General features: G+C 49.4%; 1 long non-coding RNA gene and 14 other non-coding genes across 15 annotated transcripts; 6 read left to right on the forward strand and 9 right to left on the reverse strand.

Moving 5' to 3' along the window:
* The first annotated feature begins 49 nt into the window (after positions 1–49).
* On the forward strand, positions 50–121 carry trnag-ccc (transfer RNA glycine (anticodon CCC)). The gene has a single exon. It is a non-coding gene; the product is annotated as a tRNA-Gly (tRNA).
* Positions 122–296: 175 nt separating this feature from the next.
* Positions 297–368, reverse strand: trnae-cuc (transfer RNA glutamic acid (anticodon CUC)). Its single transcript has one exon. It is a non-coding gene; the product is annotated as a tRNA-Glu (tRNA).
* A 160-nt stretch (positions 369–528) lies between these two features.
* trnae-cuc (transfer RNA glutamic acid (anticodon CUC)) lies at positions 529–600 on the reverse strand. The gene has a single exon. It is a non-coding gene; the product is annotated as a tRNA-Glu (tRNA).
* A 331-nt stretch (positions 601–931) lies between these two features.
* On the reverse strand, positions 932–1,003 carry trnae-cuc (transfer RNA glutamic acid (anticodon CUC)). The gene has a single exon. It is a non-coding gene; the product is annotated as a tRNA-Glu (tRNA).
* Positions 1,004–1,198: 195 nt separating this feature from the next.
* On the forward strand, positions 1,199–1,270 carry trnag-ccc (transfer RNA glycine (anticodon CCC)). Its single transcript has one exon. It is a non-coding gene; the product is annotated as a tRNA-Gly (tRNA).
* Positions 1,271–1,445: 175 nt separating this feature from the next.
* trnae-cuc (transfer RNA glutamic acid (anticodon CUC)) lies at positions 1,446–1,517 on the reverse strand. Its single transcript has one exon. It is a non-coding gene; the product is annotated as a tRNA-Glu (tRNA).
* A 334-nt stretch (positions 1,518–1,851) lies between these two features.
* On the reverse strand, positions 1,852–1,923 carry trnae-uuc (transfer RNA glutamic acid (anticodon UUC)). The gene has a single exon. It is a non-coding gene; the product is annotated as a tRNA-Glu (tRNA).
* Positions 1,924–2,146: 223 nt separating this feature from the next.
* trnag-gcc (transfer RNA glycine (anticodon GCC)) lies at positions 2,147–2,218 on the forward strand. Its single transcript has one exon. It is a non-coding gene; the product is annotated as a tRNA-Gly (tRNA).
* A 577-nt stretch (positions 2,219–2,795) lies between these two features.
* trnae-cuc (transfer RNA glutamic acid (anticodon CUC)) lies at positions 2,796–2,867 on the reverse strand. Its single transcript has one exon. It is a non-coding gene; the product is annotated as a tRNA-Glu (tRNA).
* A 331-nt stretch (positions 2,868–3,198) lies between these two features.
* Positions 3,199–3,270, reverse strand: trnae-cuc (transfer RNA glutamic acid (anticodon CUC)). The gene has a single exon. It is a non-coding gene; the product is annotated as a tRNA-Glu (tRNA).
* Positions 3,271–3,465: 195 nt separating this feature from the next.
* On the forward strand, positions 3,466–3,537 carry trnag-ccc (transfer RNA glycine (anticodon CCC)). The gene has a single exon. It is a non-coding gene; the product is annotated as a tRNA-Gly (tRNA).
* Positions 3,538–3,712: 175 nt separating this feature from the next.
* Positions 3,713–3,784, reverse strand: trnae-cuc (transfer RNA glutamic acid (anticodon CUC)). Its single transcript has one exon. It is a non-coding gene; the product is annotated as a tRNA-Glu (tRNA).
* A 7,816-nt stretch (positions 3,785–11,600) lies between these two features.
* On the forward strand, positions 11,601–12,047 carry LOC146963052 (uncharacterized). The gene is made up of 3 exons (XR_015035050.1): positions 11,601–11,714; positions 11,789–11,873; positions 11,968–12,047. It is a non-coding gene; the product is annotated as an uncharacterized LOC146963052 (long non-coding RNA).
* Positions 12,048–13,159: 1,112 nt separating this feature from the next.
* Positions 13,160–13,231, reverse strand: trnae-uuc (transfer RNA glutamic acid (anticodon UUC)). Its single transcript has one exon. It is a non-coding gene; the product is annotated as a tRNA-Glu (tRNA).
* Positions 13,232–13,432: 201 nt separating this feature from the next.
* trnag-gcc (transfer RNA glycine (anticodon GCC)) lies at positions 13,433–13,504 on the forward strand. The gene has a single exon. It is a non-coding gene; the product is annotated as a tRNA-Gly (tRNA).
* The last annotated feature ends 2,028 nt before the right edge of the window (positions 13,505–15,532 follow it).

The raw sequence follows: 15,532 nt of genomic DNA on the forward strand, positions 1-15,532 counted from the left end.
CTCTCTAACCAGTCGTTAGGGTAATGACTCACCAAAGGAATAAAAACAAGCGTTGGTGGTATAGTGGTGAGCATAGCTGCTTCCCAAGCAGTTGACCCGGGTTCGATTCCCGGCCAATGCAAGCTCTGTGGGTGGTTGTCACAAACTCTAGGCTTCCTTATGATGGTATCTTGTATTTAGAGTTCCGCCTCAACCCTTTTGGGGAGACTTGAACCCATTACGCTTTGGTTTTCAATCAGCTCGATAGAGAAACAGTTGCTGGGATCTCACTCGTGTGGCAAGGGGCTAAAGTCAGATTCCCTGACCGGGAATCGAACCCGGGCCGCGGCGGTGAGAGCGCCGAATCCTAGCCACTAGACCATCAGGGAGATGTGACGTGCTAGAGCATGATGAAACAGAAAGTGTAACAGCAATCAGCAATAGCCTTGAATGGAGCTGTTTAGAGGATTCAGCTTTTTACAATTACAGTGTTGACGATGGAGGAGGAACAGAGGTCACAGGATGGGACACCACTTGGCTAAAGCCAAATTCCCTGACCGGGAATCGAACCCGGGCCGCGGCGGTGAGAGCGCCGAATCCTAGCCACTAGACCATCAGGGAGATGTGACGTGGTAGAGCATGATGAAACAAAGTGTAGCAGCATTCAGGGTTGCGCTGTAGTAAAGTTATGAAACATGAAGGAGTGAACTTTGGTTCAATTCCCAGCTAATGCAAACTCTGGGGAGGGGTTGGCACAAAATCTTGCCTGGCTCTTTGACATAGACCAGGCCCAGCATCACCTGATCCCCTACTGTGGATGATTTGTGCTGTCAGCTACTGTGTATAGCCTTGAATGGAGCTGTTTAGAGGATTCAGCTTTTTACAATTACAGGGTTGACGATGGAGGAGGAACAGAGGTCACAGGATGGGACATCAATTGGCTAAAGCCAGATTCCCTGACCGGGAATCGAACCCGGGCCGCGGCGGTGAGAGCGCCGAATCCTAGCCACTAGACCATCAGGGAGATGTGACATGCTAGAGCATTACTACACAGAAAATTCAACAGCAATCAGGGTCGATTTTTGGCAAGTTCTGACGCTTAAATTGCTGAAACGTGAGGTTGTCACTCGTCAATGATTTAACCCCAATTCACACCTTGGCTGGGGACATCTCTCTAACCAGTCGTTAGGGTAATGACTCACCAAAGGAATAAAAACAAGCGTTGGTGGTATAGTGGTGAGCATAGCTGCTTCCCAAGCAGTTGACCCGGGTTCGATTCCCGGCCAATGCAAGCTCTGTGGGTGGTTTTCACAAACTCCAGGCTTCCTTATGATGGTATCTTGTATTTAGAGTTCCGCCTCAACCCTTTTGGGGAGACTTGAACCCATTACGCTTTGGTTTTCAATCAGCTCGATAGAGAAACAGTTGCTGGGATCTCACTCGTGTGTCAAGGGGCTAAAGTCAGATTCCCTGACCGGGAATCGAACCCGGGCCGCGGCGGTGAGAGCGCCGAATCCTAGCCACTAGACCATCAGGGAGATGTGACGTGCTAGAGCATGATGAAACAGAAAGTGTAACAGCAATCAGGGTTGTGCTGTAGTAAAGTTATGAAGCATGAAGCAGTTAACTTTGGTTCAATTCCCAGCTAATGCAAACTCTGGGAGGGGTTGGCACAAAATCTTGCCTGGCTCTTTGACATAGACCAAGTCCAGCATCACCTGATCCCCCACTGTGGATGTTGTGTGCTGTCAGCTAATGTGTATAAACCTTGAATGGGGCTGTTTAGAGGATTCAGCTTTTTACAATTACAGGGTTGACGATGGAGGAGGAACAGAGGTCACATCACTTGTGTTGCACTGGGCTAAAGCCAGATTCCCTGACCGGGAATCGAACCCGGGCCGCGGCGGTGAAAGCGCCAAATCCTAGCCACTAGACCATCAGGGAGATGTGACGTGCTTTAGCATAACTATACAGAAAATTCAACAGCAATCAGGGTTGATTTTTGGCAAGTTATGACGCTGAAATTGCTGAAGCGTGAGGTTCTCAGTCGTCAATGATTTAACCCCAATTCACACCTTGTCGTTAGGGTAACGACTCACCATCGTTAGGGTAACGACTCACCAAAAGAAAGTCAGCAAATCAATAATCAGATTCCCCTGGAAAACAGGCGTTGGTGGTATAGTGGTAAGCATAGCTGCTTGCCAAGCAGTTGACCCGGGTTCGATTCCCGGCCAATGCAAGCTCTGTGGGTGGTTGTCACAAACTCTAGGCTTCCTTATGATGGTATCTTGTATTTAGAGTTCTGTGTCAACCCTATTGGGGAGACTTGTACCCATTACGCTTTGGTTTTCAATCAGCTCGAAAGAGGCGAAAGAGAAACAGTTGCTGGGATCTCACTCGTGTGGCAAGGGGCTAAAGTCAGATTCCCTGACCGGGAATCGAACCCGGGCCGCGGCGGTGAGAGCGCCGAATCCTAGCCACTAGAGATGTGACGTGCTAGAGCATGATGAAACAAAGTGTAGCAGCATTCAGGGTTGCGCTGTAGTAAAGTTATGAAACATGAAGGAGTTAACTTTGGTTCAATTCCCAGCTAATGCAAACTCTGGGGAGGGGTTGGCACAAAATCTTGCCTGGCTCTTTGACATAGACCAGGCCCAGCATCACCTGATCCCCTACTGTGGATGATGTGTGCTGTCAGCTACTGTGTATAGCCTTGAATGGAGCTGTTTAGAGGATTCAGCTTTTTACAATTACAGTGTTGACGATGGAGGAGGAACAGAGGTCACAGGATGGGACACCACTTGGCTAAAGCCAAATTCCCTGACCGGGAATCGAACCCGGGCCGCGGCGGTGAGAGCGCCGAATCCTAGCCACTAGACCATCAGGGAGATGTGACGTGGTAGAGCATGATGAAACAAAGTGTAGCAGCAATCAGGGTTGCGCTGTAGTAAAGTTATGAAACATGAAGGAGTGAACTTTGGTTCAATTCCCAGCTAATGCAAACTCTGGGGAGGGGTTGGCACAAAATCTTGCCTGGCTCTTTGACATAGACCAGGCCCAGCATCACCTGATCCCCTACTGTGGATGATTTGTGCTGTCAGCTACTGTGTATAGCCTTGAATGGAGCTGTTTAGAGGATTCAGCTTTTTACAATTACAGGGTTGACGATGGAGGAGGAACAGAGGTCACAGGATGGGACATCACTTGGCTAAAGCCAGATTCCCTGACCGGGAATCGAACCCGGGCCGCGGCGGTGAGAGCGCCGAATCCTAGCCACTAGACCATCAGGGAGATGTGACATGCTAGAGCATTACTACACAGAAAATTCAACAGCAATCAGGGTCGATTTTTGGCAAGTTCTGACGCTTAAATTGCTGAAACGTGAGGTTCTCACTCGTCAATGATTTAACCCCAATTCACACCTTGGCTGGGGACATCTCTCTAACCAGTCGTTAGGGTAATGACTCACCAAAGGAATAAAAACAAGCGTTGGTGGTATAGTGGTGAGCATAGCTGCTTCCCAAGCAGTTGACCCGGGTTCGATTCCCGGCCAATGCAAGCTCTGTGGGTGGTTTTCACAAACTCCAGGCTTCCTTATGATGGTATCTTGTATTTAGAGTTCCGCCTCAACCCTTTTGGGGAGACTTGAACCCATTACGCTTTGGTTTTCAATCAGCTCGATAGAGAAACAGTTGCTGGGATCTCACTCGTGTGGCAAGGGGCTAAAGTCAGATTCCCTGACCGGGAATCGAACCCGGGCCGCGGCGGTGAGAGCGCCGAATCCTAGCCACTAGACCATCAGGGAGATGTGACGTGCTAGAGCATGATGAAACAGAAAGTGTAACAGCAATCAGGGTTGTGCTGTAGTAAAGTTATTGTGGCAGAGTGGCCCACTCATTGTTTGTTTTTATATTTTGGGTGTAGTGCTTTAGGGTGGAATTCCACTTTCATTTTGGGTGTAGTGCTTTAGGGTGGAATTCCACTTTCTTTTCCTGCCCACTGTGTCACCGTCTGGGATCAATCTCCCCCTTGATTAAGGGGCGGCGCACCGAAAATTATATGTGACGAGGCTCACCTGGTCCAGGTGCGTGTCCTCCTGCCTCGTCTCAGTAGCGTCGTCAGTGCAGCTTCGTCTGGCGTGACGGCGGCAGTGTTTGTGTGGCGGTGAGGTGCAACAGGCTAATCCAATACTTTTCATGTTCTCCGGTAAGTTTTCCTACCAGTAGTTTATTGCTCTGCATCTGTGGCTTGGCATGGTGTTTATTGCACTCTCTGCTTGTAGCAGAGTCGGCTGGTTCGTCTGGCTGAGCGTGAGGAAGGAGTTTTGGTCCTGGGGGCTTTTGTGTGTGTGCGTGAGTGTGGCGGTTCACACGGCCACACAGTGTCTGCTCCTTTTGCTGCTGGTTGTGCCTCCGCTCTACGTTGTCAGGTAGGTCTCTCGATCTCATTGTACTGCGCATCGGTGTTATGTAGCAACATGGCTGACTATCCTTGGCTTTGCAGCAGTGTGGCCCGACTACGTCGGAAGTGGGAGTGTGGTCTGGAAGCGGGCGCGTATGCTTTGCGTGCGTGGTGGTCAATTTCTACGGTAGGCTGTCTCATTGTTTTGTGCTTTAATGTAATGTGCCTTCTCTAGCTGTTCTTAAATATAGACTTTGCCGCCTCTGACCTGTTGTCTACAGCGAAGCTGCCGTGTTGTAGTGCACCTCCCCCTGTGCCGGAGCCCTGAAGCATCCACGTCCCTAACGAAGCGGGCCTCTACACTGCCAGGGTCCCTACTGCTGTTCTGTCTGAGTTTCTTTTGTTTCTTTTCTTTACAAGCTCATATTATTAGTTTAGTATTTAATAATTTTTATTTTGGTTATTTGTTTGTGGGTATGAGCGTGAGGTGCAGGCCTGTTGCCTAGCACCTGAACCCTGTTAAAGCTGCAACTGCGCTGTGCCCCTGGGCGTAGTTTAGTTTGGGTATTTTGTTTCTTTTTTTGTTTTGCTTATATATTCAGAGGGTTTCGAGAGTGTGTGAGTGGGTGTGTGTGTGTGATAAAAAGAAAATATTTTTGGTGTATGTATTTGGGCCTAGTAATTGAAGCCTTTAAACCGTTTGTCTCTTCTCTCTTGGGTAGGAGCTGCTGGTGCCACAGAGGCAGGAGACTGACTGATCCCGGTGGTGGCGGTCCCCTTCACTCCCCTGTACAGTAGTGCACTTTGGTGTGACCAGTGTGTGTGTGTGTTTTTCATGTGTGGTGTTAACATAAGGGCCCCTTTCCTCCCCCCTTATCAGCAGTCCTCCATGCCAGTGAGCCCTCAGCCCTGCACCTAGCACTTTAATTGACACGTAATATGCTTCAAGTGGCCCTGGTTAACCTGTGCAATATTCCTGATTGATTTTATAGCAATTCGAATTGTATATTTTTTTAAAAGAACATTGTCAATAAATTGTAATCTTTTCTGGAATCACGTCTGCACGCTGTGTCTTTTAAACCTGTGTGTCCTTTGGGGTAATAGAAATTAGTATTTTACCTAAATTTCCTGGGGGCGAAATTCCCCCAGGTGGCGTTGTTGGGTTCAGTAAGGAAGTAAACTTAATTTCTCCTTGTAGCATTGCCACAACTTGGCGTTGTTGGCAGGATGACACTTTGAAGTCAGACGTGTTTTCCTTTTTGTTTTCTTTTTCTCACCTTACTTTCATTATTTGGGTTTTGTTTCCTTTAAAAAAAAAAGAAAAAAAAAGAGCTTGTGTTTTTGTTTTGTGTGTAATTAGTCAGACAGAACAGCAGTGGGTTAACCCAGCCCTAAACACCATCTTCTAAATTTATCTAGCAGGTTTTCTGCAGCTCCACCTCTGGTACCATGGAGGAGGAACTGCAACAGCTCAGAGAACAGGTCATGCAGCTGAAGGCAGACAATGAGCGGCTCTGCCGGGAAAGGGAGGCCTCGCGGGCTGGTTCAAGCGCGGCTGCTCCAGCCCCTCCTGCCCCGGTGAGTACTGCTCCAGGAGCTGATGTCAGTGCTACAGTAACAGAACGATTGGTGGTAGTGCCTCGTGACCGTAGGTGCCCAATCTTTAATGGTAAGACCGGTGTAAGTGTGAATGACTGGGCAGAGGAAGTCCAGGCCTGTATCCGTGCCCGTCGTCTGACGGCTGCTGATCAGGCCCTCTTTATGTTTGATCATCTTGAGGGTGAGGCGAGGGAGGAGATAAAATACCGCACCAGAGCAGAGCAAGCAGACCCAGACCAGATCATTGCTATCCTGAAGGACTTGTATGGTTGCACCCGCTCCTATATAGCTTTGCAGCAAGCCTTTTTCGCCAGGACGCAGCAAGAGGGAGAGACCTTGCAAGAGTTTTCCTTGGCTCTGATGGCCCTTATGGAGCGGGTAAAGCAGCAGGCGCCTGATGGTCTTCTTAACTCTACCGTTTTGCTTCGAGACCACTTTGTGGAGCATGTTCTCGATGGCGCCCTTCGTCGGGAGTTGAAACAGCTGGTCCGGCGTCAGCCTCAGGCCACTTTGATAGAGGTACGTGCGGAAGCTCTCCGCTGGGAAAGGGAGGGATTCCTAGGGGGCGCTAGAGAGCGCAGTCATTCTCTCCCGGCCATGTATGGTCTGCAGTATGGAGTCCAAAGTAGTCCCTGTCCACCTTCGGCCATTCCACAGAACTCCGACCTATGTGAGTTGAAAGAACTTTTAAAGCGACAGCAGGAACAACTTAATCAGCTCACTCAGACTGTGGCCTCTTTGCACACCACTTCCTTGCCACCATCGCCATAATCATGCTGGTCCATTGATCTGTCGTAGATGCCATCAACCTGGCCACTTTGCAAGAGAGTGTCATGGCGGCAAGCTCCTCCTCAGGCCCGTGCTAGTTCTGCCTTCGCCGAACCACCCATTGAAACCAGACAGGCTCCTTCTGCTTCCCAGTCGGAAAACTGAAACCCACTGAGTTGCAGAGCCACAGCTCAGGTGGGGAGTCGACGGGCTCAAGGGAAGGGACCGTGGGTAAATTAATGTCATCGTGTCCTCATTTGGATCTTTTGATGAGTGGTGTTACGGTCCCATGCTTGCTGGACACTGGGTCCATGGTGTCCACCATAACAGAGAGCTTCTTTTTGGAGCATTTTGCCCCATGGGGTCACAATCGCCTCCAGTCTTGTCATTGGCTCCAACTTCGAGCGGCTAACGGCTTAGCAATCCCGTACATTGGCTATCTTGAGCTGGACGTGTCACTGTGTGGCAAGGTATTTCATGGATGTGGGGTACTGGTGGTACGAGACCCCCCTGGTGCATCGTCTTCTGTCCCTGGGATCTTGGGGATGAATATCATCCAACGATGTTACCAGGAGCTTTTTGGTTCACACGATTGCAGGGTTGTTTAGTCTGCCTGCCGTGAATCAAGCTCCTGATTTAGTTCTTGAGGCCTTACAACAGTGCCACCAATCAACCACTCCTCCCGTCAAGGGATCTCTTTGGGACTGTCAAGGTCCGCGGCCCAACGCCAGTGCGTATACCCGGTGGGGTTACGCAGTTTATTGCAAGCACATGTCCTGAACAACCTTCTAGCTCTGTCGTACTTTTTGAACCCCTGGCATCTGGGCTTCCAGCGGAACTCCTTGCTTCCCCCTGCCTTATTCAAGTTGTCCGTGGTACTGCTTACGTCCCTGTAGTCAACGTGGGTACGGCTGCCGTCCTCCTCTACCCACGCATCCGTCTGGGTACCCTCAGCCGTGCCCAAGTGGTGGAGTTTACCCACTGGGTTACAGAGGTGAGGTCAACCACAGCTACAGTTTCTTCTTGTACGGCTGAGGTCCCTGTACAGAGTGGAGTAGAGGAAGTAGACTTGTCCGCTTTAGCGCCTGAGCACCAATCCGAGGTGCGATCTCTTCTGCGCAGGTATAGCTCGGTCTTTTCGGCACATGACGGTGACCTTGGTTGTACCAAGCTCATTTCTCACGACATACCAGTGCTTGACAACGTCCCTGTGCGACAGAGATACAGGCGCATTCCCCCCTCGGAGTATGAGGAAGCCAAGGCCCACATTAATCAGCTTTTGGAGGCCAAAGTCATCAGGGAGAGCAGTAGCCCCTACGCCTCCCCAATTGTCTTGGTTAGAAAAAAAAGATGGCAGTTTGCGCATGTGTGTGGACTATCGCCTCCTTAACAGTAAGACGAGAAAAGATGCTTTTCCCCTCCCTCGTATAGAGGAGAGTTTGGATGCCCTCTCCGGTGCGTGTTGGTTTTCGACCTTAGATTTGGCCAGCGGGTATAATCAAGTTCCCGTGATGGAGCAGGACAAGCCCAAGACAGCTTTTTGCACACCCTTTGGCCTCTTCGAGTGGAATCGAATGCCATTTGGGCTGTGCAATGCCCCAAGCACGTTCCAACGGCTGATGCAAAGAATGTTTGGGGACCAGCAGTGTCAGTCTCTTCTTTTATATCTCGACGACATTGTTGTGTTTTCTTCTTCCATCACCCAGCATCTGCAACGCTTGGAACTTGTGTTGAATCGTCCTACAACATGAAGGCTTAAAGGTCAAACTGGGAAAATGCGCTTTCTTTCAGAAAGAGGTCAGCTATCTTGGGCATATCATTTCAGGGGAAGGTGTTTCCACCGACCCAGCAAAAATTGAGGCGGTTGCCAAGTGGCAACGCCCCCGCCATGCTACAGAGCTGCGTTCATTTTTAGGATTTGCAAGTTATTATAGGCGCTTTGTAGAGGGATTTGCGAAGGTTGCAGCCCCTCTCCATAAGCTGGTAGCTGAAGTAGCTGGGACACAGGGCAAACGACGCCATAAACAAAGATCTTGGTCCGTCATGGACACCCCAGTGTGAAGAGAGCTTTGAGGCTTTGAAGACAAAGTTAGTCTCAGCCCCAGTTCTGGCATACGCGGATTTTTCCCGCCCCTTCATTCTGGAGACTGATGCGAGCCATGGTGGCCTAGGAGCCGTCTTGTCCCAAGAGCTTGAGGGGAAGGTTAGGCCAATAGCCTATGCCAGTCGAGGCCTCCGACCAACCGAACGAAAACATGACCAACTACAGTTCTATGAAACTGGAATTCCTTGCCCTCATGTGGGCGATGACAGAAAAGTTTCGTGAATATCTGTTGGGGCACCAATGTATCATCTTCACTGATAATTAACCCGTTAAGCCATCTTCAATCTGCTAAACTGGGAGCCACTGAGCATCGGTGGGCTGCGCAACTGGCTGCCTTCAATTTTCGAGATCAAATATCGATCAGGCCGGAGCAAATGGAAATGCTGACGCACTTTCCCGGCAGTACATCTCAGGTCCCACCGCTGTTGAGCAGGCCCTACCAGGTATACAGCCGTACCAGCTGTACTTCAGCAAGCTGCCCAACCAGTTGCAGTGACCCCAGTAACTCAGTCCGTGATATCTGCCCTTCCATCACATACCCCTTCAGATATTCACTTGCTACAGCAATCCGATCCCCTCCTACAGGAGGTCTTGGTCTTTTGGAAGCAGCAGGTTCAACCGACTTTAAGAGAAAAGCGGAATTTGTCTATACCAGCTTTGGCACTCTTGCGACAATGGGATCGTTTGGTGGAGAGGGATGGCATCCTTTATCGCAGAGTTTTTCGCTCAGATGGTGGTGAAGAGACTCTCCAGCTGGTCTTGCCAGCTCGATTGAAGCAGGAGACGCTGAGGCTGCTTCATCAAGCACACGGCCACCAGGGGTATTGACCGGACGAGACGGAGCTGGTACGAGAGCGATGTTATTGGCCAGGGATGTGCTCAGACATAAAGCAGTGGGTACAGGAATGTGAGCGTTGTCAGGTCGCAAAAGACTCCGGGCCAGTTGCACACAGCTTTATGGGACATTTGCTGGCCTCCCGGCCAAACCAAATCGTTGCCATTGACTTTACAGTCCTGGAGCCTTCCCACACTGGGTTGGAGAATGTTCTTATAATGACAGATGTATTTAGTAAATACACTGTGGCTGTCCCAAACTCGGGACCAGCGTGCACCCACTGTGGCCCAGGTCTTGCTTAATGAATGGTTCTTTAAATTTGGGGTACCTAAACCGCATTCACTCCGACCAAGGTCGCAGTTTTGAGAGTACTTTGATTCAACAGCTCTGCTCTCTGTATGGGTGGAAAAGTCCCGCACCACCCATACCACCCTGCAGGAAACGGACAGTGTGAGAGGTTCAACCGAACTCTACACAACCTCCTGCGTACCCTACCTGTCTCACGAAAAACAGAACTGGGCCTCCTGTCTCCCGCAGGTCCTTTTCTGTTATAACACCACGCCTCACCAGGTTCAACAGGAGAGTCTCCGTTCTTTCTTATGTTCGGACGTGAACCTGGCCTTCCTGTGGATTTCCTGCTGGTCGAGTCCAGGACCCTGTACCGGGAAGGGTACAAGATTGGGTGGCTGAACATCAGGTAAGACTTAGGGTAGCTTTTGAGGGGGCACATGATCGGCTGTTGGCAGCGGCTGGTCGTCGCAAGGAGCGGTACGATCAGCGGGTTCGTGATGAGCCTTTGTGTGTGGGGCAGCTTGTCTACATGCGAGACCACAGTGCTAGGGGACGTCATAAAATCCATGACATTTGGAGTCCGGTGGTCTATCAGGTTCTGGAGGTGCCCCGTGGGTGAGGGTGCGGTGTACGCCATTGCACCCGTAGATGACCGGGAGAGAGTGAAAAGGGTGCACCGTAACATGCTAAAGGCCCAAGTGGGGCGTGATAAGGTTGCCCCCACCCCCCAGTTCCTTCGTCATTGCCAGTGGTGCCAGAGATAACTTGTCGACTGAGGATGACCTATGGGTGTTGGTCACTGAAACCCCGTTACCATCTGCTGCCGATGCGGTCAGAAACCCGAGGTCCATAGAGTCTGGTGCTGCACCTCCATGGAGGGACCTGCCTGCCTCCGAGACACCTCTGGCGCAGGGACAGTCTGGAATCCCCAGTTCCTTCTCCACCCCTGGTTGATCCCGCCAGTATTAGTCAGCCCGTCCTTCGCAGAACAGGTCGAGCCACTGCGGGCCAGCATTCTAAACGTCCATCGTCTTCCACGGGGGTTGGTCATGTTGATGAAAGGAACAGTTGACCCAAGGGCAGTGTCTAATGTCCAGTATGTTCCCCACCGGCCATGGTGCTAAACTTCAAGTTTGCTTTAGGTTCATCGCCGGGACGGCGATGCAAAAGCTGGGGGCAGATGTGGCAGAGTGGCCCACTCATTGTTTGTTTTTATATTTTGGGTGTAGTGCTTTAGGGTGGAATTCCACTTTCATTTTCGGGGTGTAGTGCTTTAGGGTGGAATTCCACTTTCTTTTCCTGCCCACTGTGTCACCGTTCTGGGATCAATCTCCCCCTTGATTAAGGGGCGGCGCACCGAAAATTATATGTGACGAGGCTCACCTGGTCCAGGTGCGTGTCCTCCTGCCTCGTCTCAGTAGCGTCGTCAGTGCAGCTTCGTCTGGCGTGACGGCGGCAGTGGTTTGTGTGGCGGTGAGGTGCAACAGGCTAATCCAATACTTTTCATGTTCTCCGGTAAGTTTTCCTACCAGTAGTTTATTGCTCTGCATCTGTGGCTTGGCATGGTGTTTATTGCACTCTCTGCTTGTAGCAGAGTCGTCTGGTCGTCTGGCTGGAGCGTGAGGAAGGAGTTTGGTCCTGGGGGCTTTTGTGTGTGTGCGTGAGTGTGGCGGTTCACACGGCCACACAGTGTCTGCTCCTTTTGCTGCTGGTTGTGCCTCCGCTCTACGTTGTCAGGTAGGTCTCTCGATCTCATTGTACTGCGCATCGGTGTTATGTAGCAACATGGCTGACTATCCTTGGCTTTGCAGCAGTGTGGCCCGACTACGTCGGAAGTGGGAGTGTGGTCTGGAAGCGGGCGCGTATGCTTTGCGTGCGTGGTGGTCAATTTCTACGGTAGGCTGTCTCATTGTTTTGTGCTTTAATGTAATGTGCCTTCTCTAGCTGTTCTTAAATATGACTTTGCCGCCTCTGACCTGTTGTCCAACAGCGAAGCTGCCGTGTTGTAGTGCACCTCCCCCTGTGCCGGAGCCCTGAAGCATCCACGTCCCTAACGAAGCGGGCCTCTACACTGCCAGGGTCCCTACTGCTGTTTCTGTCTGAGTTTCTTTTGTTTCTTTTCTTTACAAGCTCATATTATTAGTTTAGTATTTAATAATTTTTATTTTGGTTATTTGTTGTGGGTATGAGCGTGAGGTGCAGGCCTGTTGCCTAGCACCTGAACCCTGTTAAAGCTGCAACTGCGCTGTGCCCCTGGGCGTAGTTAGTTTGGGTATTTTGTTTCTTTTTTTTGTTTTGCTTATATATTCAGAGGGTTCGAGAGTGTGTGAGTGGGTGTGTGTGTGTGATAAAAAGAAAATATTTTGGTGTATGTATTTGGGCCCTAGTAATTGAAGCCTTTAACCGTTGTCTCTTCTCTCTTGGGTAGGAGCTGCTGGTGCCACAGAGGCAGGAGACTGACTGATCCCGGTGGTGGCGGTCCCCTTCACTCCCCTGTACAGTAGTGCACTTTGGTGTGACCAGTGTGTGTGTGTGTTTTTCATGTGTGGTGTTAACATAAGGGCCCCTTTCCTCCCCCCTTATCAGCAGTCCTCCATGCCAGTGAGCCCTCAGCCCTGCACCTAGCACTTTAATTGACACGTAATATGCTTCAAGTGGCCCTGGTTAACTTGTGCAATATTCCTGATTGATTTTATAGCAATTCGAATTGTATATTTTTTTAAAAGAACATTGTCAATAAATTGTAATCTTTTCTGGAATCACGTCTGCACGCTGTGTCTTTTAAACCTGTGTGTCCTTTGGGGTAATAGAAATTAGTATTTTACCTAAATTTCCTGGGGGCGAAATTCCCCCAGGTGGCGTTGTTGGGTTCAGTAAGGAAGTAAACTTAATTTCTCCTTGTAGCATTGCCACATTATGAAGCATGAAGCAGTTAACTTTGGTTCAATTCCCAGCTAATGCAAACTCTGGGGAGGGGTTGGCACAAAATCTTGCCTGGCTCTTTGACATAGACCAAGTCCAGCATCACCTGATCCCCCACTGTGGATGTTGTGTGCTGTCAGCTAATGTGTATAAACCTTGAATGGGGCTGTTTAGAGGATTCTGCTTTTTACAATTACAGGGTTGACGATGGAGGAGGAACAGAGGTCACATCACTTGTGTTGCACTGGGCTAAAGCCAGATTCCCTGACCGGGAATCGAACCCGGGCCGCGGCGGTGAAAGCGCCAAATCCTAGCCACTAGACCATCAGGGAGATGTGACGTGCTTTAGCATAACTATACAGAAAATTCAACAGCAATCAGGGTTGATATTTGGCAAGTTATGACGCTGAAATTGCTGAAGCGTGAGGTTCTCAGTCGTCAATGATTTAACCCCAATTCACACCTTGTCGTTAGGGTAACGACTCACCAAAAGAAAGTCAGCAAATCAATAATCAGATTCCCCTGGAAAACAGGCGTTGGTGGTATAGTGGTAAGCATAGCTGCTTGCCAAGCAGTTGACCCGGGTTCGATTCCCGGCCAATGCAAGCTCTGTGGGTGGTTGTCACAAACTCTAGGCTTCCTTATGATGGTATCTTGTATTTAGAGTTCTGTGTCAACCCTATTGGGGAGACTTGTACCCATTACGCTTTGGTTTTCAATCAGCTCGAAAGAGGCGAAAGAGAAACAGTTGCTGGGATCTCACTCGTGTGGCAAGGGGCTAAAGTCAGATTCCCTGACCGGGAATCGAACCCGGGCCGCGGCGGTGAGAGCGCCGAATCCTAGCCACTAGAGATGTGACGTGCTAGAGCATGATGAAACAAAGTGTAGCAGCATTCAGGGTTGCGCTGTAGTAAAGTTATGAAACATGAAGGAGTTAACTTTGGTTCAATTCCCAGCTAATGCAAACTCTGGGGAGGGGTTGGCACAAAATCTTGCCTGGCTCTTTGACATAGACCAGGCCCAGCATCACCAGGGGCCTCATGTATCAATGTTGCGTACGCACAAAAAAGTGGCGTACGTCATTTTCCACGCCAACGTTCAGATGTATCAAAAGTGAAATGACCGTGGAAAAGTACGGTGGCCCACGCCAACTCCATAGCTGGCGTACGCACGTTTCTACAGCAATTGTTCCTTTGGCGACACTTAGAGGTGAAGCTGTGAAACTGTTAATAATGTGAAAACAATTAGACCTCAGAGTAATGTGCACATCAGAGACATGAACAACTAACCCATCCACATGTTGCAATTAGATAAGTGGATAGAAAAGCATGCGCAAAGTGGTGCAGAAAATAGCCATCAGCTTTAGTCTTAAGATATTGCAGATATATGCTGCCAGTGCGAAGTTGCACATGAAGTCCCGGAGTTTTTTTTTGCACATGAATGACTCATTTTTTGGTTTCCGAGGGCAATTCCCTCGTTGGAACCTGAGTGCAGTGCGCTGCGACCAACCGGCCTGATCCGCGCGACAAATATAAAACGGCGGGGAGCATTCATCCATTTCAGGTGCTGACCACACTGTGAACAGGAAAGCATTTTTATACTATAAATGAACAGATCATATGTGAATGCGTAAATGTATCACATATTAACAAACATATTGGTGGCGAGGAGTCTGGTTACAGCCAGCGCACCGATTTCATTCATTCAGCACAAGCTGGTGACAGATTACAGGCTAGGGACTGTATGCGCGCAAAGTAAATGTACAGTAATTTTGTTTAATTGTCCTATGTAAACCCCCCGAATGGGCACACGTGATCATCGAGTCCGGCCAGAATGTACACACTGTCAGTGACATTCTTTTTTCTGGGTTAAACTACCACAGCACAGATGTGAAGTACTTAATGTCAATAAACACATGCGTAAAGTTTGGACATGTGTCTTTATCAGCCTCAACAGTCAGATCACACAAACACCTGGCAGCACTTCTGCATTTACTATGCGATCTGTTGTATAAACAAAAGGCAAATAAATAATTGTAAATCCATTTCACAATAATTTTAGAGTACTTTGTCTGCATTTCATTTGGGATGACAGCGGTCCTCCGCTTCACGTTTCACCTTTATATGAACACACATCAAACCTCTACCCCCCACCGCGACCCTTTGTGATGGTGCCGGAGGACGGGCAAAAAAAAAAAAAGAAAAAATAGATGTTTACAACAACGGCTCCAACTTTATCGAGGGGAGCACCTTCAACTCAAATTTTTTTGGTTAAATTGCTGTTCCTCACAAAGTTATCCCTCAAATGTGTTATCTGACCGTAAAGAGAAGGGAATCTTAGGTGCAAGGCCTTATTTACAATTGATTATTGCATATTTAAATGGAGGCGAGGACAGGGAGGAAGATTACCACTTCGGCATGTGCGCTCAATTCCCACGTTGATTGGGATGTAACAAAGGAAAAGTGCTTGGATCCATGCGTACGCACAACGTTGGATACATCAGATTTTCATGTGCGGTACACAGTTTCTGGATTTTGGCGAACGCCATGTTTTCAGTATGAAATCCCACGCAAGTATTGAATACATGAGGCCCCTGATCCCCTACTGTGGATGATGAGTGCTGTCAGCTACTG

The sequence above is a fragment of the Trachurus japonicus genome, chromosome 23, assembly GCF_045865225.1.
Source record: "Trachurus japonicus isolate A0001 chromosome 23, Traja_1.0".
Taxonomy (NCBI): Eukaryota; Metazoa; Chordata; class Actinopteri; order Carangiformes; family Carangidae; genus Trachurus; species Trachurus japonicus.